General features: G+C 47.4%; 1 protein-coding gene across 2 annotated transcripts in view; it reads left to right on the top strand.

The window, feature by feature from the left end:
• TMEM170B (transmembrane protein 170B) overlaps positions 1-14597 on the top strand; it is an 83785-nt gene extending 69188 nt beyond the window's left edge. The window contains exons 4-7 of one of the 2 annotated variants that reach the window (XR_007152224.1): positions 2867-2999; positions 12951-13031; positions 13116-13272; positions 13772-14597. The gene's annotated coding sequence lies outside the window, so the exon portion shown is untranslated. Of the gene's footprint in view, positions 1-2866; positions 3000-5386; positions 5544-12950; positions 13032-13115; positions 13273-13771 lie in introns of those variants that run through there. The other variant, XR_007152225.1, reaches the window with a different exon arrangement.
• The last annotated feature ends 7903 nt before the right edge of the window (positions 14598-22500 follow it).

Below are 22500 nucleotides of genomic sequence, written 5' to 3'. Positions count from 1 at the left end.
GTATACGTGCTGCTGAAGCGAGCACAGTCCATGAAAATTTTGAAAATTTAGATTAGATTAAAAAAATCTTGGTAAAGGGAAAAAGCTTAGGATTAACCAAAGGAAAAACCTACACATTATATACAGAAGAACAAAGGTAAGAATCTTAGAAGACTTCCCTTTGGAAACAGTGCAAGTTAGAAGACAATGGAGCCTCACGTTAAAGTACTGAAGGAACAAACTAGCAAAGAAACAAGTGACTGTTGACCTGGAATTCTCTACCCGCAAAAATAACCTTCAAAAACAAAGGTAATATAGACACTGTGTCGGACATATAAAGTTGAAAGAGTTCATCACTGGTAGACCCATGCCATAAGACATGGTCAAGGAACTCCTGCAGGCAGAAGGCAAAAAACACCAGATAAAAAGCTGGGTCTATGCAAGGGAACGAAGGACGTCAGGACCGATGTCTGTTCACTTCACCCATGACATCAGCTCCTTCCAATAGCTCCCCTCCAGTTTTCAGTCTCCATGCGGAACAGAAATGCCTTGGAAAGCCCTTAGTTCTCAGCACTGTGATGTGAACAAGAAACATGGTTTATCTGTGCTACAGGTCTGAAAGAAGAAAGATAGGAGAGAAGGTCGTGGAACTTGGAGGGGAGCGCGGCTGAGGAAGAGAGACCCCAAAGGAGAATAGCCCTTCTTTGTAGCCAGGGACAGAGGATTAAAGTTCCTGTGTGTTTGCTTCTGGGAGATGCTGGTAATCTTTTCCCTTATGGAGATTATAAATAATAGAAGGAGGTGGTGGTGAATCAGAAGAATTTAGCAATATACAGTTTAGAGTCGACTTAAAATTTTGCATTGGTATATTTGGGAGTAGCAGGAGAAGTAGTTGGACTTTGGAGGTATTGGGAAATAGAGACAGGAAATTAAACTCCAGCCCCTGTAGACAAAATTTGCATAGACTTTACCCCCACTGCCTTTCTCAACCCAGCTTTACCTTCCTGAGAGTTTAAACGTATGCAAATTTCTCTCTGTGAGTAACTGCTTTAGGTGCTATTGAACACCCAAAGATGCAAGGCAGAGGATTCTGCCCTCAAGGATGTATTTACAGAGATGGAACATTCTCCTCCCATCTCTGTCCCTTGCATCCCACTTATTTCCTTTCTGTTTTTATCTGTCTCACTCCATACCCACAGACGGAATAAATTCCAGTCTGGAGCCACAAATGATGGATGTTAAAGAAGTGATGCAGGCCATTGTTTCAGAAGCAGGGGTGGGGGGACGGTTCAGGGAACATTTTATGGATGAGAGAGGTTTTACGCTGGAAAGAAACGGGAATGTGATGAATGGAGCCAGAGCATAGGTGCCTTTCTGTCTGGGAAGATAAGGTGTTGAATGGTAGATCTGTGGGGTTTGAAGAGTGGATGGCTACTTACTTTAAGTAGGCTGTTTATTCCCCAAATAGGTCTGATTCAGAAGGGAAGAAAGGCCATAGATACACATCTGTCTGTAAGTTTCTTATGGCATTGAGGTGTCTCAGAAGGGAGTGTGCCTGGGATCTCCAAGAAGAAGTCAGGAGAGAAGGGCGGAGAGGTCAGTGCACACATCTCAGAGGTAAGAGAGGAGCCAGGAGGGAGATGCTGTGGAATCAGAAGGTCAAGTGTGTCGAAGCCTGGATGGTGTGTGCCATATCCCATGATCTGGAACAGAGCCTGAGGGCAAGCCACCAGACTGGGTGGCTGAAAGGGGGACTGAGAGCGGGCACCTCCAGAAAAAAAGCCGGATCTCGGAGGGCTGGGGAGGAGGTGGGCGAGGCAGGGGCAGGGGCCGGGCCACGTGGGCCCAGATGGAGACTTGGGCCAAATTCAAGAAAGTACTCGCCTGGGAAGACCAAGTAGAAAAATGTGCTTTTTTTTTGCATCAAGAAAAAGACATCCCATTCTCTGGAAGATGCAGTCCCGTGCCCCTTGCCTTGGCAAATGGATTCAGGACTGGATTCAGCCATCGTTCATCTCTGACCCAAGTGTCCCTGAGCAGAGGGTAACCTATGGACTGAGTACGTGGTGATTCTGTGTAGGGACACACAGCACCAAGTGCTCATTGAAGGCGGCGGATGGTACAGGGAATGGCGAAATAGTAAAATCATTCAAGGGGCAGAAAAGGGCCCAGAAAAGGGTTGGAAAAGAAATCTGTGCATCTATCTAGGCACAAAACTATGTCTCCTGCCCTTCCCCTGCCCCCCGACCTTTGTCGGTCATTTGTACGCCCGCGGATTTCAGAATTGTTTAGGAGGAGACACCCATGTGTGATGCCAATCATGCTGTTATGGGCTGCACTGTGCCCACCCAAAATTGATACATACCTCAGAATGTGATTATTTGGAGTTACAGACTTTAAAGAGGGAATTAAGTTAAAACGAGGCCATTAGGATGGGTCCCCATCCAATAGGAATGGTGCCCTTAAAGAAGAAGAGATTAGGACACAGACAACTCAGACTGGACACAGTGAATGTGACAACACAGCAAGGCGGCCCCCTCTGCAAGCCGAGGAGAGGGGTCTCAAGCTTACTGCCTGCCACCTTGATGGTGGACCCCGCACCCCCTGAACTGTGAGGGAAGAAATTTCCGTTGTTCACGCCTCCCTGGTCTGTGGTACTTTGTGCCGGCAGCCCTAGCAAACGAAGACACACAGTCGGAAAAAAATTTCGTGACACAACTACGACACACACCTAGCCCCTTGCTAGGGTTTTGGAAAGGGCACAGTGAGCCTCACGATAGTGTGTGCGTTAGCGAGATGCCACCAGGGTTACCTGTGACTACACGTGCACAGCGCTCGGCGCATGGCAAGTGCTCCACAGGTGAACTCTTCTCTTGTTTTCCCGCAGGCAAGAAAAGTTCCTTGAGGACCAACATCACCATCTCTTCTGCTTTGGAAATGAACCAGAAGTATTTATCCCGTGGCCCTGGTACGTCAACCTTTCACTTTACGGAACCGAACCGTGGGATGTTGAAGTCCAGGTAGGGGGAAACCAGACACACAAGGGAAATGATGAGGGAGGAAGGCGGGTCTGGACCCTGAATGCTTGCTGTACACCAGGCACTATGTCCTGCATTTCATGTTACGTCTGTCTCATTTTAATCCTCCACAGAGTTACAAGCGGGAAGTCTTTGCCTCTTTTTGGTAAAGATGTGAATATTGATTAGCAGGAATCAACCCAAGTGCATGGGCATCAAACCCACATAGGCGGTGACTGTTAGAATAACCCTGCCACCCCCCCCACCCCACCTTGTGACCTTCCTGATAACCTTGGGAAGCAAGGGCGGACCTACCGTTAACACTGTTTTATGTATTAGGAAAATACGACCCAGGAAATACTGGATCATTCACGTACACACTCGATGTCAGACAGTAAGTCAGTTCTTAAACCCAATGAGGTGTTTTGGCTGTTGATCTGATAATCAGACATTCAGATGCCGTTTAGATATTCATATTCTCAGGAAGTGACTCTCAGGATGGTGTCCCTGCACTGCGGGTGGCTTTGACTTTGAAGCGGGGTTTTGGAATGCTACGTTTCGTGTGTGAGATGGGGGCCATTTGGCCACAATGGTGTCAGCCATCGTCTGACAGTAGTGGACCCAGCATGGGTTTGGGGGTCAGAAGATAGAATCCTGGCCCTGGCTCTGCCACAGACTGGCTGGATGACCTTGGGGACTTGATTCTTCCTGGTCCTATGTTTCTCCTCCACAAATAGAAGACACTGAGCTTCATGATTTCTGAGATTTGTTAAAAAATCTGATGCTGTGCATCAGAATCGCTGAATGGCCCCGAGGGACTGGTAAGAAGCCCAGAGGCATATGGAGGCGGAGATTTGTCCCCTGTCATCTCAGCAAGAAGGGAATCCCCCACCATGGGCAATGCCTCTTACGGCTCCAATTGCATGGCGCAGACATGATGAGGCAGCCAAGTCCTCATTAATGTCATGATTACAGTGACAAGTCTGCTGGGGGCCTGAAGGCACCCCCGATTTGCCCTCCAAGTACTTGCAAGTAGAAATCCTTCATGCACTCTCTGGCCACAGAACAGAGAGTCCTAGAACAAAGCCTGTTTTGATCTTTTGTCTTGGCGCGGGGTGAGACCGTATCTCCAGCATAAACTACGCTGCTTGTATTGGTTGCATGCCCTCAGTAAAAAAGGAAAACACAACCAAGTGGTTTGGTTAGTTTTGGCATGCACAGCTCAGGGTGGGAAATTCCCTCCGATTCTGGCTGATCACCCAGTATTTAATTTTTAAAATAAGTGTGTCAGTTTCAAAATACCAGAAGTTCTTGCTGAAGGGTATTCACAAAGAATGGGACATCCTGGTGTTTGGAAAAAACATTCCAGTTCGTTGGCATCACAGCACTTACTGTAATGTCAGCGATAAGAGCAGTGACCACACGGCGGGGTAGGTCCCTAGGGACTCCCGGGGGGGAAGCCTCTCCATTTATGGTGAAGACGTGGAGAGCTGATGTGTGAACGTGGACAGCTTGTGCCTGGGGTAGCACCTCCGAGGTGTCCCGGGGTTGAGATCAGCGAGCCCCAAGGAACTGCCTTCAGCCTCAGGGGCCATGGGTCCTTGCCCACCAGTTATCCCATCTAGTTTTGAAGTCCAATGTCTGCTCTTGGGCAGACCTTGGGCCTAGCTTTGGGAAGCTTCTGACTTGCTGGTTTGAGGTGCACCAACTTGGGGGGCCTCTAGGTTCTGCTTCCTAAGTTAGAGCCTATGACTTGGTACCTTGCCTGACAATGGTCTGGTCCCCGGCAACCCCCACTTGGGGCCACAGACATCATGCATCGGCATCCACGGGGCACTGGCTAAAAGTTCAGCATTCAGCCCCACCCTGGACGTAGCGAATCCGACCCTTAATCCATCCCATCTTAACAGGAACCCCGGGGTAATTCATTTGCACGTTTCAGTTTTCCAAGCCCCGTGCTGGAACACCTTCAATAGAGGCGTACCATCCTGTACACCCATGAGACAGATGAACCATCTGCTTAGTTTGGTTGTAAGAAGACTTAATTCAGGAAGCTTGATGGGTACAATCAGAACTTCGCCTAGATAGAGAGAGAGAGAGCTAGAGAGAGAGAGAGCGATGATGGAGATAGAGATAGAGAGGTAGGGATAGAGATCTCCTATGTATATGCACACACATACATAAAAAAGTCATCCACGATCATTTTTCCATATGCTTTCTGAAATAGCACAATTAATACCAGAGTGTGCTAAAAGTCTTTCTGGTAGCAGCTCTGAAAAGTATTTTGCCGAGGGCAGGACAGCAAGGAAACTTCTGCACAATCAGACGCCATAAACCAAATGGGAGTCCAGATGGCCAGCAACCTCTGCTTTCCTCTCTGCTTTCTTCAGGTTTCTCTGCCAACTCGAGGGCACACGTAGGGGCACGTTCAAATGACCCAGGTCCTTCTGGAGTTCCCAAATGTGGCTCGCACACAGTGGGCGGGGCCGGCTGAGACCCAGAGGCCACGGGAAATGCTGCAGGAGGAGGTGCTGAGGGGACGGGGTTGTTTCTGAGGTTGCTGTGCAGCAGCCTCAGCATGCTCGAAGCTGGACGTTTCATTCCTTCTTGGAAGATGAGGTCATAATTCAGTTGCAGTCATCATTTTCCAGTTCCTCTCTAATATTTATGTGAAAACTCCTTTACTTGGCTTCCTTGATGCCCTTAAATGTCATCACCCTGGGGCGCCTGGGTGGCTCAGTCGGTGGAGCGTCCACCCTCGGCTCAGGTCACGATCTCATGGTTCGTAGGTTCAAGCCACGCGTCAGGCTCTGTGCTGACAGCTCGGAGTCTGGAGCCCGCTTCGGATTCTGTGTCTCCCTCTCTCGGCCCCTCCCCCACTCATGCTCTGTCTCTCTCTGTCTCAGAAATAAATACGCATTAAAAAAAAATTTAAATGTCATCACTCTGAAACTTTCTAAAAGTAAAATACACACACACACACACACACACACACACACACACCTATATATACACACAACACCTGAGTTCAACAATGCCGATGGCTCACAACTTTTTTTACACACTAAACACCTACCTGCTTGCCCTCTTCTTTTGATATTCCCTGATTTAAATTGTGGTCTTGCAAGGTCTGGGGTCCCCTCGGTGACCTGTACTTGCCTGCATTGAAGAGATCTCGTCTGATGAAGTGACATAGTCGTAAGCCAAGGAGACTGTACCCTTTCCTCTTGCCTATGGGGTTTGGAGAGTGAGAATTGCCTCCCCTCCCCCGCTTTGTGGGACCCACGCTTCATTGTTTGTCTGTGTACAGAATTCTGATGCTGCTGTCATGAATTGCCACTGATTTAGTGGCTTACAACAATGTGTTATCTCCTGATTCTCAAAGTCCAAAGCCTAAAATCTGTCTCACCAGGCTGAAGTCAAAGTATCACAGGGATGGCTCCTCCTGGAGGTGCTAGAGGAGAACCACTCCCGGCCTCTTTCCACTTCTAGAGGCTTCCAGCATTCCTGGGCTCACAGCTGCACCCTCTGACCTCTGCTTCATCATCACGTCTCTCAAGATACAGACCGTCCGGTCTCCCTCTCAGGAAGACCGTGGTGATTACATTGGGCCTCACCAGATAATTGAAGATAATCTACCAAACTAAAGATCCTTAACTGAATCATATCTGCAAAGTCCCTTTAGCCATATAAGACAACCTAGGCTTCGGTTCTGGGGATTAGGATGGGTCGTCTTTAAGGGGTCATTCATTATTCCATCTACTACAGCCTGAAAAGCAGAATGACTGCAATTATGACCCTTCAACATCTTCGACCAGCGAAGGTGGATACTTACTTATCACCCATGGCTTGAGCTGCTGGGAATCACACTATATGACGATTCCCAGACACCTCGGACGGGGAGGTAGAACCACACTTTTGATAGACTTTAGAGATGTGTTTTTACTGGAATGGAGTCAATTCGGGAAAATGAGAAGGTATATATATGAAACAAAAAAGAATGTGGAGGCTTAAGAGAATTTGATTCTCATGATCCCATCTACTATTTACTGAACGTTTACTATGATCCAGGCACAGTGCTAGCTAGGTGCTGGGCAAACATTATTTCATTTACTCTGCACAAATGGCTAGGAAAGCAGGCCTTGGTGTTTGTGTTTTAAAGGTGAGAGAACTGAGTTGTACCAGTGTTATGGGCTATTTGTACAGTTTTCATCCTAGGCAGGTGCCCAGCGACCACTACTTGTCAGGAGAGACGATGTTTTTCTGAATGCGGTTTTTAATGACTGGAGTTACCTTCCCTAACGAAAGTGTATTTATAGACTTCCAAGAAACCCTGCTGTTGGTAAACTCGGCCTAACCCTAGAGCATCAGCAGAATGAGTCCAGCCATCCTGAGAGAGAACAGGGCTTATTTTGCCCGTTGATGTATTACTCATTACTTTGCTTTCCCGACTCAGTTGGCCAACAGCCTACTGGATCTGCTTGACTTTAATCAGAACAGAAACCATAGAGTGTCCCACTGGTTAGAATTCAAGAGCCTGTTTTAGAATACATTCATATTTGATGAACATTTCTTGAATGCCTATCATGGCCAGTGGGTTCAGCTGGGTTCCTGGAACATAGCTCAGTAAGAGTTGGAAATACACCTCCTACCTCAGCGTAGAGGGCAACGCACTTCAAGTGATAAGACAACTTCATGGTCTGGCTCCTTCCATTTTTCTCTGACCTGCAAGTGAAGAGCCAAATGACTGGCCCCCAACCTGGTTTTAGTATGTTCACCTCTTATTCTCCAGCATATGGAAGTTCGGTTTCAAAATATGTGTGACTTTATTGTCAGCCTATACCCACCTGTCGCAGACTTTTGTGTGTCCCGAGGAAAGAATACAACACAAAAGTGTCATAAAGAAATTTAAACTTTTACTTCGGCCAATCTTGACATTTGTTAGCTTAGACCCAACTGGTGGTGGGTGAAGTGGAGCCAGTGTTATCTGGCTCTGGAGAGTCAAGCGTATGTATGTCTTTTCAGGTCCCTGTCCCAGGCTTTAGTAGTATCAGGATCATTCCTTGAAACTGGCCTTGGTGGTGCTGTGTACATGGTGAAAATCTGCAAACACTACAGATCAGGACTTTCTCTTCTTCTTTTTTTTCGGAAGAGACAGTTTGTCAGCATAACACTGTCACCAACATACACATGGTGTGTGTCGATCACAGTCAATTAGGGTAAGTAATCAATTAATTGGATAAAGAAATATTCATGTTTGTTAGCACTGATAGGTTAATAGTGCTTAAGAGAGCAGTGTATTAAATTCATAGACCTGATGCTAGCCATCAGCCAGAATACGTTTCCATTTGCCAGACGAGAAAATGGAATTAATCCTGAGCAAGAGGAGCTCTGTATCCTTCTTGAAGCATGAGCCACGCTGGTTCCTCTTGGAGGTTATCTTTCTGTTTTCTTCCTCAGAGTTTCAACCCTTGGGATTCAAAGGCAGTGGGTATCTGCAGGGATGGGGTCTTTAAGGCTCCACTGTGGTAGGACCAGGGGAGGCAAAGAGAGGGAATAAACCCAGGGTGCGTGGGTTTTGGCGGACACGTTGAGACAGCCTCTGACTAGACTTGTAACAACAAACAAGAATATCAATTTCTATTTTTCACAAGACCTTTATGAGATCCAAGTAAACTTCGTGTGTTAGGCATGGAGGTCCTAGGCACAGGGCTAGGGTCCACCACCGGCCCTTATGGGGCTCTCAGTTACGGAAACTCCTATGATGCATGGGTGGACATGGTCTCAGGAAAAATCCAAGAGAGAGGAAGTGTTTGCATTCTGCCAGGGTGGTTCAGGAAATCATCCTTCCATGGCTAACCATACCAAATGGATTAATTTGTTTTAAAAATTTACATAAGCAGAAAATCTATCACAAAACAGTCTGTAGGAGGGTAGGCTTTTTGTAATTAGCATCCAGAGAACATACGAATGTTTCTTCTGTCAACATTCCCCTGCTCTGCACTTCCTGCTCTGCTTGCTGGCCTCAGCCCCACACTGAGCCTGTTGAAGCATGAAGCTGGGGAGGTCAAGCATTTCATATGGACTAAATCACAGATGTCACTTTCCTTCTTCCAGCCCACAAGCCACTGAACCATGTAGGGCGAAGGTTAGAATTATAGTTCTTGGCGATTACTCTGTGTTCCCGGGAGCAGTCTTCTCTCCCCATGTCCCCCTGGCCTCCACATGTCACCCCCCCCACCCCGACCCTGCCCCATCTTATAACAATTTTTGCAAAAATAAACAAACGGGAAAGATGGTGTAATTAATAGTTTACATATGAACTCTGGTATGTTGCAAAAGCCGAGTTCTTGTGTCCAACAACCTAAGGTGAATCTGGTTGTGTGTATTTGATGTAGTAGCAGCTGGAAATGCGGTTTCAGATCCCAGAGGGCCTCACGGCAATGGCTGTAGATTAGGGTAGCACATATTTCCAGCCATTTTACTGGCCTCCCACTCTTTCTCCTATAAACTTCTTCGTCATTGCTCCGAGGCATAAAGTGGCTGAGAGTAACCTTCTTTACTATCTCTCCCAGGCCCCTAGAAAGAGTTGTTGAGGCTTGACAAGGGTGAGTCTGGCAGCAGAATATATCATGCAGTAGAGTCAAGGTCGGGGGCAGAAAGACCACTGAGGATTCCCCGTGTCGTGAGGCATGGGCTAGATTGCGATAACACTGGGCCTAGAGAGAGAGAGAGAATGAAAGGCAGAATGGAAGGGATGGTCGTTATTGACTGGACTTAGGGATTCAAGTATGAGAAAGAATCAACTGTGAGTCCAGGGGCTTGAGTCTGAGACATGGGAGAATGGGGATCCCATTGACGGAAGTGAGGAGGAATAAAATGGGATCAGTCCTGGAGCAATGAATACATAAGGGAAACATTTGGATGGCACCAGTATTGCTAAACATGGGTTTTGTGGTACCAGCCCATGGATCAATGTCACAGTTACCTCCATGAAAATAAATACTAACGAAGCATGGCCCCACCCAATGCAATTGTGCCGAGGGCTGAAGGGAACAAAATAAAAAGTGTTTGTGACGCCCCCACCCTGACCCCAGCCCAGAGTCTTATTGTCCATGACAGGTTACTATTGTTGTACATTAATGGCCTATTGGGACGGAGCAAGATTCTTGGCAGCCACCCAAGTAAGACTCTCTAGTAGCTGAGTGAGACCACCTGGAAAGTTTCAATCCCAAAAAGGATTTTCCCAAGTCATTCACTTGGGAATTAAGCCAATTGAGCATCTTGTAGGCCAGACACCAGGTTTAGCCCTCCAGGGACAGAGTAAATGGGAGAGGCCCAGTCCCTCCACTGTGACCACACTCAGGGGTCCTTTAAGACTATGCTCACGATAGATTGTGTATTGGTCTTCTCGAATAGCCATAACAAAGTACCACAGACTGGGTGGCTTACAAACGGAAATTTATTTCTTCACAGTGGTGAAGGCTGGAAGTCCAAGGTCAAAGTGCCAGCAGGGTTAGTTTCTCCTGAGACTTCTCTCCTTGGCTTGCAAAGGCCGTCTTCTCCCTATGTCCTCACATGATCTTCCCTCTGTGTGTGTCTGTGTCCTAATCTCCTCCTCTTATAAGGCCACCGATCCTATTGGAGTAAGGCCCACCCATATGACCTCATTTCACCTGAAATACTCCTTTAAAGCCCCCATCTCCAAATATAGTCACATTCTGGGGGCTGGGACTTCAATATATGATCTGTTCCCTATCTGCCTGCCTTGCCAAGGACTATTCTGTGAAATTCTGTGTAAGAACAGCACTAGACCACCCCCAATCCCAGGGAAGGCCAACTCATGAGCATGGGGACACTGACATGTCTGAGCTAGCTATAAAGATCTTCTGACCAAAAAGAAAACCTATCTGCAGTGTGGACAGGCCTATCGCTCTGCATAGGTATCTCTGCCTCTTGTCTCTTGAAATTTCTGGTTGCCATGGGGCTTTTGTTCACACAGAAGGAGCGATTGGTGAGAGGTGGTCATGTGACTGACCTCAAGTAGGCCAGGACACCTAAACTTCTGGACCTGTCTCCAGCTCAGGAAACAGGTGGAGGAATTCTTCCCACTTCCTTGAAGGGTCTTCAGGTTTTTGTTTTGTGTTTTTTGTTTGTTTTTTTTTTTACCTGCTTCCAGGTCCCTGAAGCGTTCCCCTTCCCCCATCCATCATTGACAAACCACTTGCCCATTTTGTCCTCTGCATCCATGATTCCCTGCTATTCAATATAACATGAGAAAAAAAATCTCAAGTTTAACTCAAAGACCCAACTTGTATAGGCTATTTCCAGTTCTATTTAGCATGACGGCAAAATTCTGCTCTAAGGATTCTTCCAGACTTTGTTCAGAGAGTCTTCTTGTCAACTGTCTTCCCTGTGTTGCAGCTACCCAAACTGAAACTCGGTGACTCCTTAGGGCTCATGGAATTTCCCCAAACACAACTCAGCTCTCCTCTGATCATATTTCCTGTGCTCACGTCCTTTTTACCAAACTCCCTATAAAGCTTTCTGACTTTTCTTTAAGCTCACAGGTCTTTGTAAAATTTCTAAATATCTTTGCAATTCTTTCCTACAACTACTGGGAGTTCCCAGCCCATCTGGGCAGCATGGAATTCAAATTCATGGCTCCATGACTCAACAAATAGCAGCACAAGATCATTTGATCGAAATTAGACAAGATTACTCTAGCCCTAAACAGAATACATCTGGTTGTGAATACATCTATGATTGGGGAAGCATGGGCTCACACATGCTTGTGGGAGAATGCGTATACATGGGAATCATTTTCCTCTAGAAAGATGCGTCCCATGAGCTTACTAGATCTTTTTATTTGTTTTCAAGTTCCAATACCCATGCCTGAATTGCTGACAAAAACAGATCTTTTCCAGGAGGGCTGGCAACAGTGTTTAAAGCCCATAAAAATCAGACAATAGGTTGTTAACATTGAAGCCAAGTGGTAAAAAGTTGACAGAGTCCAGGGTTAGGCTAAGAAGTCATTTCAAGCCCTTGTTGCAAAGCCAGTATGGGATGCTGCAGAAGACTGGCTTGGTGTTAATGCTCTTTTTATGAAACTACTTTATAACTTGATTATTTAAAAGGAGGGAAAAAAGTTATTTCCTTGTACAGTTGAGAGTACCTTAATGTGAGCACTTTAGACTAACTTAAGTCCATTTCCTTTGCGTACATTTTGTAATTAGGAAAACTCTTGGCACGTTGGCTTCCCTGGAAGCAGACTCTGGGATGGGGATTTGGCTGCAGGGGTTTGACTGGGGAGCATTCTCAGGATCAATGGGAGAAGTCACCACAGAGTCTCAGCTGATCCCGAGGGTGGGAGGGGCTGTAAAGCAGGAATGGCCCTTCAGAGATGTCCTGAGTTCAGGAGATGGACCAGGCATTTCCACCCTGCAATGGCTATCAATTGGATGAGGTCAGTACCTATTCAGAACTGAGTGTTTGGGCTCAACACCTAACTCTTTCTCCCTTCCTTCCTTCCTTCCTTCCTTCATCCCTTCCTTCCTTCCTTCCAACCTATTTATTCTGGGCTCATTTTTTTTTTTTTTTTTTCATTGAATAAGAGGATTAAAGAGAGGGAGTTGTTAAAGGGGATTCCTAGATTTTTTTTCTTTGGGAAGGTGAGCATGTGCCAAGGAGGAAGACAAGGGACTCAAACCTGGCCATGTTGACATTGAGGGCCTGTGGGATATCCGGGTAGAGATGGATTGCAGGTGAACAACTGAGAAGTTCTGGGCTAGAGATACAGACTGGGGAGTCATCAGCCATATGATTGGGTAAGACACTGTAGAAGCGTGAGAAGAAAGGACGGTCAAGAATACTCAAAGAACATTTTCCTCATTGAATCCAACTTGACCTCCCCCGTGCCTGAGGTGGTCTCCCCCTTCCCATCACTTCCTCCAGGGCTTTCATTCCTGTCCCCTGATTTGACCCTTGCCATGGACGCCCTACTTCTATTATGGATTTCTTTTCTCCTCAAGGCAGGTGAGCTCTGTGGTTGTATGAGTCCTGATGCTTGGTGGGCCAACGTTGATGCTCCCGTAACCTTCTTCCTCTCTCGTACCTCAGTTTCCTCAGCTTTCTCCAAGGTGTGTCCATTGCCGCTCAGCAAGAGAAGATGGTGGGAAAACATGGAATTAGTGGGGCCTGGCAAGAGCAAGATGGGGCCCCAACAGAAGATTTTGGAGAGCTCTGTCAGATGACAGGATGGGAGACAGACACAGAGGTAAAGAGAGCTCAGTGACTTGAGGTCTGTGGTGGGCTCCAGATGAGGAAGTTGTATGGAGCTGGGGGGACATTCGTTGGGGGGGTGTACTGACTAAGGTGATCTCAGAGGCTCAGGGGATTCCAGGTTAGACCAAAATAGGGGGGGCTTTGATTCTCAGCCCTGCCAGGTGGAGAGTGGGTGGGCAGATAGGGGGGAAGAGGGGAAGGATGTGAAGAGGAGGACTGAGCGTGCTTGAAACATCCTGTTAGGATCATTCGGGAACTTGGGGCAAGTCAGACAGGTGGCCAGTAGGGAGATGAAGGGGCATCGCAGGGGAAGTGCTGGCTTCCTTTCCTGCAACGGATGCTGCTGCTTCTGCTTCTTTCACTGCCCCATCTGCTGCTGTGGGAGCCGAAGTTTCCTCCTGCAGTTCAGCCTTTGGAGAAGGACTGAGGACCCCTCCGTAACCACAGACCCCTGGGCCCCAAGGGCGCATCTAAAACTCCCCGTTCTGCAGGAATATGGACCAGTCACCCAGGGCCAGGGCCTAACGGCATTTCAGTGACCCTATTGGGTTTTCTATTGTGGCCCCTCGAAGATATGCCCGCTGCAACCTTATTGGGAATAAGAGTCTTCATGTAAGGTAATGCAGTCGAGGTAAGGAACCCATATTGAGATCATGCTCATTTAGGGAGGTCCCTAAATCCAGTGAGGAGAGTCATTATAAGAGACAGAAAAGGAGAAGACGAAGAGTCACAGACAGGGAACAGCATGTGGTGATAGAGGCAGAGATTGGAACAATGCATTTACAAACAAGGAACACCAAGGATTACTGGAAGTCACCAGAAGCGGGGAGAGAGGCATGGAACAAATTCTCCCTTGGAGTCTCCAAAAGCAACCAAGCCTGTCCGACATTCTGATTTTGAACATCTGGCCTCCAGAACTGTGAGAGAAATAAACCGCTGTTTAAGCTACCCAGTTTGTGGTAATTTGTGGCAGAAATCCCTGGAAACTTAATGCAGGGTTGGATCTGAGAACTCCTGGTTATCCATCGCTCTGTGCTCCTTCCGGCATGGTTAAGGGAGGGGAGGGGGGAGTTTGACCCCAACTTTAACGTTTATTCCTAGTTTCTACAGGTCTTCTTAGCTGACCGTGACTCTCTCTGGCACAGCTCTAGGAAGACTCACAAAAATAAGTATCCTGTTGGCTGACCCTAATGCCCCACAATGGGTAAGCTCTCGGAGGGCATGCCTCTCCCAGCACACCTGCCACAGTGAATAAAGATACAAATCACAGTTTTCAAAGTGTTCTCACGTGTATTATTTTATCCTCAGAGCAACTTAAAGACGAGGGGATTCAAGGAGAGTTACCCGTTTCATCCAGGAGAAAATAGGAGCTCAGAGAACACAGGACTATTATATTTTGTTCCGTTATTTGCTAACACATTTATGATGGCATCAGAGGGGAGTGGGTTATTTGTTCCTCTTGCATCAGGTAGGAATGTATTTGGTAAAAAGTACCAAAAATATCTGCCAGTGGTGGCTTCAGGAAATAAGGATTTGTTCGTCTCATCAAATAATAGTCCAAAGAGACGAGTCCAGCGTTGATGGGTCACCTACCCATGCCACGTGCCCCCGAGTCTGGGACATTCTGTGGCATGCTTAGCACATAAGGTCCTTCCTCAAACTTGCCCTCCCTTGTTTTCCAGGGTAGCATCTGATCCTCAAGCTGACCCGTGGGGAGAATGGGAAGGGAGAAGAAAAGAAGGTAAAGGGGGACCATAAAATAAAGAGCCCCCCCCCCCGTGTTAGAAAGGGTCTGCCCTTTGGGTTTAGAAGAGGCCTCCTGCCCAGTGGTATCACCAGCCAGAACTGTGTCACAGGGCAGATTGTTTCCCTAAGGAGGCAAGGTGGGGGAGGGAGGGATGGGTTTTGCTGAATAGTCAGCCACCTGCCTTAGCCCTAGTCAAAGCTTTGGGCTGAATATCGAAAGACATGCTTCCTGGCCTAGAGTATCAGCGGAGGCCACACGGGTTGGGATTAGGAGAGAAAAACTCAACATGGCGAGCCTTTCCAGATGTCTTTGTTCTCTGAACCCTGCTTGGGTTAGTACTTGCTGAATTCGCTCCTTTCTCATTTCACCAGTGAAGTCTTGGGGAGGGCTGGTTACTACTTGAGTGTTAATTAGTCATAGTCACAGAATCAGTAATGGCGACAGCGCTAGAGTCGTCAATATCCATCTGGTCATTGGACCCTTCTTCCTAATCTTCAGCAACACGGTGTGTTGGAGCGAAACAAAGGCGATAAATGTGTCGCTGCCGTTCCTGTGAAAGGTTTGCACTTTGGACCTTTGTAGTCGCCAAACGAAATTAAATACACAAAACAGAAAAGCAAGGATGGCAAATATTTTTGCCATGCTGTTTAGAAATTCGTATCTTCCGCCCTTGGCTCATTAGAATAACAATGACAAAAGGCAATAAGGATACTATTTTGTTTCCACCCAGTATGGCAATTTCCTTTGCCATGCAAAGGTCAGAGGCCCAACTGAAATGCCAAAGAAAAGCCTGTGCTCTAAAAATAACATCAGATCTTTCTGGAGCCCCACAGGAACAGGTGGAGGAAGCCCTGTTTGGGCGCAGGTTTCTGTCTCTCTCAGTCATAAGCTGCCACTCTGCCTTTGCGGTTCAGGATGAAAAGTTCTGGGAGGCGGTTGTGGATCCTGATTCTTTCCTTCCGAGAGAGACCCTTTCTTTGCCTGTGAACAAAGGTGGATTTGCCAGGAAGTCGGTGAAACTCAGGCTTTAGGACCCCCCTCCCTGACACGGGCTCCCTTTCTGCAGAGGACCCTAGCAAGATATTCATTTTAAGTCTCACGCCTTTGACAATTCGTAGAAGGAATCTCTCCAAATTCTTCTTTTTTAAAGAATGTTCATCAGATTGTCTACTCTCCAGGGCCCACAAAACGTGGATCTGCCCTTGCCTCTGGATAACGTCGTTGGCAAACGTTTCTGGGGAGGCAGCACACATTTGTCTTTTCTCCTCCTTACGCCTTTGGTCCCTGACACGTGGCGTTTCTCTCCTTCGTAGGCCTGAAGCTGGCTGGGCCAAGCTGCATTGGCAGTGAGTCCTCTGCGGCCAAACTGGGGTGCTTTCTGGCCGGAGGGATGCACCTCGACAGGGGCTTTGGGAAGAGTGTCGACGGAGGGAAGCCAGGTGGAGGAGGTCGGCACCACCGAATTATCGGAAACCGGGCCAAATGCGTATCTTTTAATGTGAATGAAGTCTCTCTGGAGACACTTCTTTGAAACCCCAGGCTGGGGGTGGCTTATCCTGTGCGTGTGTCCCTTGATGCTACGGGTATCAGAAGACCTGGCACGTTACGTTGACAATATCTGCTTCTAAGTTTCGTGTCCCGTGCGAGGCCAGGAGCTCTGCGAGAGCATGTATCTCGTATCTTCTCTGTGCCCCGGACTGGCGTTCGACAAAACAACTGGGAAACAGCAGGCCGGGAAAATATTTGCTAAGCACGCTCGCTGTCTTTCGCTCTCTCTCTCCCCTGCGTCTCAAACAGGTGGTTTATAACCAAGGATGGAGGTACGTCTATTGCCTTTCTGGTGAGGCTGTTATAAAAGGCACCTCCTGTACACAGTCCTTCCTAGACTGTGGGGAGTCACCAGCCTTTTGGACAGCTGCTCTGAGGAATTACTCATGATTTTAAGGAAAATCAGGGTTTTTTCCTGCCCTGACGACAAGGGTTCCTGCCCTCAGCTGTTATCTCCCCATCAGATCTGTCTTCCTCTGGGTAGGAGACTTTTCCAGATTTGGGTCCTGCTTTTAAAATGTAAATATTCTAACTTACTTATCAGTCAATGCCTTCATGAGACATTTAAAGGACACCAGGAAGATTAAGGACTCAGGGGAGGGAAGGCAGCAGCAAAGATAAATGCCTATTCCGTGAATGCCCAGGGTCAAGGTCTTCTAAGCTTTGGGGGACCCCGGCTCACACCCCAAAACACCCAATTCTGGTAGAGCGGCCTTCAGTCCTACCTGCCTGAGATTGGGGTTGGGGCCGGAAAAAAGCCGGGCGAAGGTTCGGCTTTTCCCGTGGACCCAGCTGGAGCTGACAGCTTAGTCCCCATTTAACACGCACAACACCGTGGGTCTCTTTGAGAAACACTCAGGAACACGGAGGGGCGGTGGGGGCTGCTCTCACCTGCCCAGTGAGAGCCTCTGGCAAAGATGGGCCATTCAGCAAGTATTTGTTGAGCATCTATTGTGCACGAGGCATGTTGTGCTAGGTGCTAGTGAATCACTCTGTAAATCGCTTTCTCTGGGTCTTAGTTCACAGGATACCTTGGAATCAGCTCGGATCAGCCAGCGCCGGGAAACTGCTGACAAGCTGGAGGTCAGAAGGGACTAGGGTGTAAGCAGAGGAGGTTTGTGTGTGGCCGCTCACCTCCCTTACAGTCCACGCTTAGTGACCTTGCAGCCAAGCTCTGGAAAAGCTGGGGAAGTGTCTGGTTAACTTGGGGTCTTCGAGTTTCTTGGATCATGGCCGTATTCTCCACGCCTGTGCCGGTAGGTCTTATCCTCTGCCCACACAGCCTGACTGGGATGGAAAAGGAGTCCCAGGAAACTCTGAAAAGCGGCTTGTAAAATCAATAACGTGGGCTTATTGCTCTATTTTGGGTGCTGCATATATACCCTCTCTTCATTTCTGTAAAACTGGGATAAATCCCATTTTTAGGAGGATTCAGGGAGATCATTGAATCGAAGCCCTTGGCCTATTGTAAGCTCTGATAGAACAAAACCGATAATATAATTAATAATTTTATTTGCTTTAACTACTAATACAAATTGCAATATGCCCAGGGGAGGGCATAGGGAAGGAGCCGCCGGGAATTTCTGAATTGGGGGAAGAAGGTTTTGATGGGGCCGTTTCAGGGATTTCCAGGGGCACAAAACGTCAGCTGGCTAACAAATGACACAGTTACAGGCCATTGTTTTAAGGTGTGTGCAGTTTGAATGGAAGAAAGCATTCTTTTTCATGTTCCAGGAAAACTGAAATATAGAAGCAGATCCTGATTGTCTGGACAAATCTCGCCCTCTTATCCATTCTCAACACTCCTGACCCCACCCCAGGGAGGATCATCTTCTGAAATTGCTTTTGTTGTAGAGAAGAAGCTGGATAGAACCTTCATTCCCTGCCCACCCTGGCCGGCAGCCCCGGTCTGGAGAGCAGCAAACTCCAGAGACCCCTGGCAGACACAGGGCCCAGAGGGGCTTCTGCAGGCCTTGGCTAAATTCAAGAAACGTCAGGCTCTTGAGGTTCAGGCAGGGGCCAAACTGAGCCCCTCCACAGACAGGTGACTGTCTGCCCGGCAGGCAGGGCAGCCACATGGTGACCCGCCTGTCACTGGTTTTCACCCCCTCGGAGCCCTGACCCTGAGCAAGGGGGCATGAAAGGCAGGGCCAGCAAGGCATCCGGCCACCACGAGAGCCTGTCCGGACTCGAGGGCTTTGGCCTGAGTGTGTGACAATGAGGGTTGTGGCTTTGAACCTTGTCTGCCTTTGGCTGTTATGATGATTCTGGCATCCCTTTGCTGTTGTGTCAAATACGTGATCGTAAACACTGAGGGTGAGAATATTTTTATTTATTATTATTTTTTTTATTTTATTTATGTTTCTTTACTTATCTTGAGAGTGACAGAGAAAGCACAAGCAGGGGAGGGGCAGGGAGGGAGAGAGAGAGAATCCCAAGCAGGCTCCACACTGTCAGTGCCGAGCCTGGCAGGGGGCTTGATCCCGTGAACCGAAAGATCATGACCTGAGCCAAAGTCAAGAGTCAGACACTCAACCAACCCGGGCACCCCAAGAATATTTTTAGTTAAAACCTAACCCTGTGGGGCGCCCGGGTGGCTCAGTTGGTTCAGTGTCCGACTTCAGCTCAGGTCATGATCTCACAGTCTGTGGGTTCAAGCCCCACACCAGGTTCTCTGCTATCAGTGCAGAACCCACTTTGGATCCTCTGTCCCTCTCTCTCTCTGCCCCACCCAACCCGTGTTCTCGCTCTCAAAAATAAATGAAGAAAAAAACATTAAAAAAAAACCCTAGCCCTGTGCTTTTATTAAAAATGAAGATGAGAAGAGAAGAAAAGGGTATGGAAACCCCCTTTTTCCCTGGACTCTTGGTGACCACAGCTCCCCTCCGTGGGGGAGAAGTGCTGGCCGGTCCGGACAACTTGCGAGCACGGTGTGCTGGGTTACTGAGCTGACCACCACGCTGCCTCATTTCTTTCTTCCCTCAATCGTTTTTCCTTTCAACCTGTGTCTATTAATTGCCGACTCTATGCCAGGCACTGTGGGAGGCACTAGGGGATGCTGGGCACCATCACTGCGCTCAGAGAACTGGCAGTCTGGGCTTGTTGTTTCCATTATTCTTGGCATCTTGTGTGTCCCGATTCTTCCAGTGACACTCCCAATGCCTCATTTCCCCCCTTTCTTTTTAATATAATTGTAAGGTGGACTATTGAAAAAAAAATGACTGATTTCCCCATGTGGCAGTAAACTGATTATCATGAAAGGTTTGAACAGAACAGTTCCAAAAATAACCTGAACAGAGACACTATGGCTGGAATGATTGCCTTCCATATGATTCCATTGAAGGACACCATTTATTTGGAAACAGGAATTGTGGTGTGTTTGTGACTCAACTAAATGAAAGCCTCTTATTAGTCACACCTTGTACAGGTGGAACCTCATTGCCTGTGTTCCCTGAGGTTCTCTTCGGTTGAACTAGAAACTTATGCCATGGGACAATGTTTCCATCAATAACAGACTGATCATTAACCAGGGCTAAGAAATCGTTTGTAATCGTATTGTAATATCGGGATTCGTTTACACTTAATGTATTTAACCGATGTCTTCAGTGTATTCTTTCCGTGACAAGTGATAGGCTAAGAACAGAAACAGTCTATCAGCCCTCTTATTTATTTATTTATTTATTTATTTATTTATTTTTGAGAGAGAGAGAGAAAGAGCAGGGGAGGGGCCGATAGAGGGAGAGAGAGAATCTCAACAACGCAGAGACCAAAGCGGGTTTCGATCCCATGAACCGTGAGATCACGACCTGAGCTGAAATCAAGAATCGGGCGCTTATCTGACTGAGCCACCCAGGCACCCCTTTCAAACTTCTTCTTGTCCTTAGCATTAAGTTCAGTGTCCAGTAGCAAGATGAAAACCAACGTTTGTTCATTGAGTGAATGAAGCATACATGAAGGAGAGACTATGCGTATTTTCAGAGACGTTTTAAAAATAATGTATTTAGTTTTGGTTTTATATATTCAAATTGAATTAGTAATTCAAATGAACTTGAGAAAAAGTTGGGAGAGAGAAAGAGAAAGAAGCAAATAAACACTCTTTGTAAAGCAATCCCTTCCGCTGTCTTCTAGGTTTCTCTGTGATGTGTGTGTGTGTGTATGTGTGTGTGTGTGTATTTGTCCCTGCGTGTCTATGTGCATATTTTTCTTGGGTCTCAGCCTGAGTTAGAGAGGGATTGACCCAGCTAGTTGAGGGAGGTTTGTTGGATGCCGGTTTGCACAGGGGACAAAATAGAAGTGGGCTCAGGACCGATTCGAAGGATGGGCACAGATGTGTGTTTTACTCACGACAGGATTGGTAGTTGTGGGAGAGAGGAGACCCTAGGAAAAGAGTATGGGTCTCTCTGCTATGCCGGTGAACACTTTTTCTATCCATGAAGTTTCGCTGTCTCCTTTTGCACTGGACTGGGGGCCCCGGAGAGCTCTGAGCAGGCCCAGCAGAGAGAGCTGAGGAGCAGCCCAGTAGGGAGATGAGCTGCATTTATCAGAAAGGTCTGGCTAGCTAAATGCCTTCAATGTTAAGACATGAACCAGCGTTTCCAGAAAGTTCTGGGTGCTGTTGCTGCTACGTTTCACTTGGGAAAGTATAAGAAGTTCAGGTCACCACCTAAGCCAACCACGGACAGCCTCAGTTTCAACTCTGCCCTCCCAGCTTTTACAGTTTGATGTCCCCCTAGTCCCCACAATGGCAATCTTGGGCAAGTTGCTTCAGCTGTTAGGTCGCAGCTTTGTCATCTGCGAAACGGGTCTTGAAATCAATGTGTTTTGAGTGCCCCTCCAACACCTCCTCCTCATCTAAGTATCGTTCTGCATGTAACTGTCCTAGACGCTCTCAGCCCACCATCTAAAATTCTTCCCTGGGTCCTGGGGCAAAGGGAGAGTTGCCAAAAGCTGGGAGGCCTGCCACCCCCACAGAGAATGAAAATAGCTTGTTGTTTGGAAAGAAAGAGAGGAGGAGGAGAGTCATTAAAGCTAATGATGGAAATAGCAAGTTAGAAAGATACCCTAAGAGGAGAAAACTCCAGGCCTCATTGCCTTGTGGCTGAGAAAGTCATTCTGGTTTTGAAGCCCAGCTTCCCTGGAGAGGTTTGGTGGGGGAGGAGGGAAGATGAGGGTCAGAGGGCGGCCAAGAGTTTGTCATTATAAGCCACAACGGTATCGCCGACCGTCTGAAGAACTAAAGGTCTGGGTAGAATAATATTTATAAAGCAAGCTGGGCGAACCCCACGATGGCAGCCTCATTCCTCCTAAACCGGGTCGCTTCTAGAATTCCCTTTTCCCCAAATGTCAGGGAAGAGAGCTGGTCTTTATTGGTCATCAATGAATTAAAAACACATTAACCGTGACTTGTTAGAGCACTTTGAGCGCGGGCAATCAGTTCACTGAGGTCTTACTGTTGCAGAGCATCCAAATGATACCTTAGGAACGGGAGAGCACCCAGAATTTTCTGGAAACGCTGGTTCATGTCTTAACATTGAAGGCATTCAGCTAGCCAGAGCTTTCTGGTAAATGCAGCCCCATCTCCCTAGACGTACTTGTAGAACCTTCTCCTGAAATAAAAAGAGCTGTAGAGATGAATAGGAACACAGATACAGCAGACCGGATCTGCTACGGCACATAATTCCTCTACTGCCCATCCTGGACATCTCCGGGAAGCCCCTGTAGGCCTCTGTCAAGTCCATTTTGAAAATCACTTGCGTAGTCCAAACCTCTTATCCATTCAGAAAGCATTTATGGACCATCAGCAGTGTGCCACATCTGGGGGCTTGAAAGAAAAAGCACATACGGAAAGTCAGCCATTCCAATTGCTGTCTTTTTTTTTTTCCAACGTTCATTTATTATTTTTGGGACAGAGAGAGACAGAGCATG

Source organism: Prionailurus viverrinus, chromosome B2 (genome assembly GCF_022837055.1).
Source record: "Prionailurus viverrinus isolate Anna chromosome B2, UM_Priviv_1.0, whole genome shotgun sequence".
Lineage (NCBI taxonomy): Eukaryota > Metazoa > Chordata > Mammalia > Carnivora > Felidae > Prionailurus > Prionailurus viverrinus.
Note: the sequence above shows the minus strand (reverse complement) of the source record. Positions and strands in the feature narration are given on the sequence as shown.